Below are 2,234 nucleotides of genomic sequence, written 5' to 3' on the forward strand. Positions count from 1 at the left end.
TCTCTTGACCTCGTGATCCACCCGCCTCGGCCTCCCAAAGTGCTGGGATTACAAGCTTGAGCCACCGCGTCCGGCCAAAAACCTTATCTTTAATAGTCCTTGTTTATCATGCAGATTTCATAGATCATTTGTCATCAATATTGTGAATCCTAGCCAGAAATCTATTCCCTAAAGAGCTGCCAAAATACAAACCTGGTCTGCAATACTTTCTATTTCCTTTGTGATAAACCTGTAATTAAGGTAAAAATTACGCAAAATCAACACCATTTAGAAGTTCATAAAATAGGAAACTCTCAGAGCTAATGGATTTACGGGGCTTGTGACTGATGCAAACTATATTTTAACTCAGGTGGGTGTTGCTATTCACTTGGGGTGGTTGGCAAAATATTACAGAACATATTTAGGAAAAGTTACAGATTATAGTCTCAAACCTTTTGGAAGGCTGTAAAGTTTTATTTAGGCAGGTTCAAGGCAGCCGCCTCACTCATATTAGCATAGGAAAGATAGAGACTGATCAAAGGCCTTCCCCCACACTCATCTGTCTCTGCTCTGTTTACTCATGTTAATTTTGTGCTGGGGGGCCCTATCCCGGGAAGATCAAAGGGGAAGTACTGTTAATAACAGCATTTACTCTGGGCCCCAGAACCTAAAGCTTTTACCAGTCGTAAAACCATTCTCTTAACCATCTTAATTATCCACAAGTGTATTAACTTAGAATCTCTTTATAAAATCTTGACAGGATAAAAGTGTGAAAGGTCAGAGGGTCTGGGTCGATTGGTTGTATTTCGCCCTCTAAAAGCAACCAACGGCAATCGCTAGTCCACTTGAAACACTCTGGTATGAGAGTGCATTCATTCAACCGTCGTTGAGTCAGGGTCTGCACGTCAGACTTCCGCAGGTGGTGACCCCGATGTGATCCAGGGCACAGGTGGGGTTGAGGTAGCAAGGAAATAGGAAGATTTAAGGCAGGTGAGGGCAGCAGAAAAAAAAGAGGAATCCATTTCCTTACGTGAGGAGAGTAACTTCAGTACTCCCACCTTTCTTTGAGAGATAACTATAGCATCAAAATTAGATTGTTACAGCAACTCCATGTAGCACAGTCAACATGTATTGAGCACCTTCGATGGGCAAAACAGCAAAGACAATGTGAACAAGAAAGAGACTGGTCTGCGTCACTTCCACAATTAACTACTTAGGATATATTTTTTCAAATATCAAAGAGCTGATTTTTAAAATTTCTTAAAACCTTATTTTTGTATCACTTTTTTCCCATTAAAAGATGATTATGAAAAAACGGCTGATGATATGAATAGAGGAAAATGAAGGTAGAGAAGATAAAACTATGAGTACTAGAAATACATAACATGCATGTCATAGGTCTTTCGCATTTGATAAAAGTGGGTCAAAAATCTGATCCTAAGCATTCTGACATCCATTGGATAAATACCACTGGCTATATGCTTCACTGTCTATATAACAAATCCTGCATTCTAATAATTAAGACTAGATAGCAATTTCCTCCATGGGTCCTCTTAATGGGCACCTTTTAACTGATCTCTTTTTTTTTTTAATTTTTATTTTTTTATTTAGCGCTTGACTTGTAAACAAACTGACCTCTTTCTTAAAAGGTATGCCAACGTGGAAAATTCAGTGAAAACATTTGGGTTAAGGATCCTGTGCCACAAAGTTAAATACATAGCTCAGAGAAGAGAGCTGGTATGTGTTTAAAAAACAAGGAAAATTAATACTGTTTAAGTGGGATAAAAAGATTCTTCTAGAATATGGCTAAGATAGCTGTTTTGTTCATTATCTAATGGTTGATAACTTGTAGGATAACCTAATTGTCTATTATATAATGGTTTTAGGGTTCTGATGAGACTCCCGAATGAGCAATATTTCAGATAAAAACACTGTTAATAGAATGAAGTATTAGAGACTTACTATAATTCATTATGTTATGCTAACCCCATCAAATACATTCATTTCTCTTTTTTTTTTTTTGAGACAGGGTCTTGCTCTGTTGCCCAAGATTAAGCACAATGGTGTGAACACGGCTCATTGCAGCCTCAACGTGGTGGGTTCCAGTGATCCTCCCACCGCAGCCTCCTAAAGTACCTGGGACTACAGGCAGGCACATACCACCACACCTGACTGTGTGTGCGTGTGTCTGTGTCTTTGGTTTTTTTAGTAGAGACAAGGTCTCACTCTGTTGCCCAGGCTGGTCTCAACTCTGT

General features: G+C 39.0%; 1 protein-coding gene and 1 long non-coding RNA gene across 3 annotated transcripts in view; both read right to left on the reverse strand.

The window, feature by feature from the left end:
* LOC116534420 overlaps positions 1-2,018 on the reverse strand; it is a 2,797-nt gene extending 779 nt beyond the window's left edge. The window contains exon 1 of the long non-coding RNA XR_004261706.1: positions 83-2,018. This is a non-coding gene — a long non-coding RNA (uncharacterized LOC116534420). The remainder of the gene's footprint in view (positions 1-82) is intronic.
* The window catches only part of MCUB (mitochondrial calcium uniporter dominant negative subunit beta), a 124,738-nt gene that overhangs the window by 117,964 nt on the left and 4,540 nt on the right, over positions 1-2,234 (reverse strand). The gene's annotated exons all lie outside the window — the stretch shown is intronic.

The sequence above is a fragment of the Sapajus apella genome, unplaced genomic scaffold, assembly GCF_009761245.1.
Source record: "Sapajus apella isolate SASKATOON/1434 unplaced genomic scaffold, GSC_monkey_1.0 scaffold87, whole genome shotgun sequence".
In the NCBI taxonomy this organism is placed as follows: domain Eukaryota; kingdom Metazoa; phylum Chordata; class Mammalia; order Primates; family Cebidae; genus Sapajus; species Sapajus apella.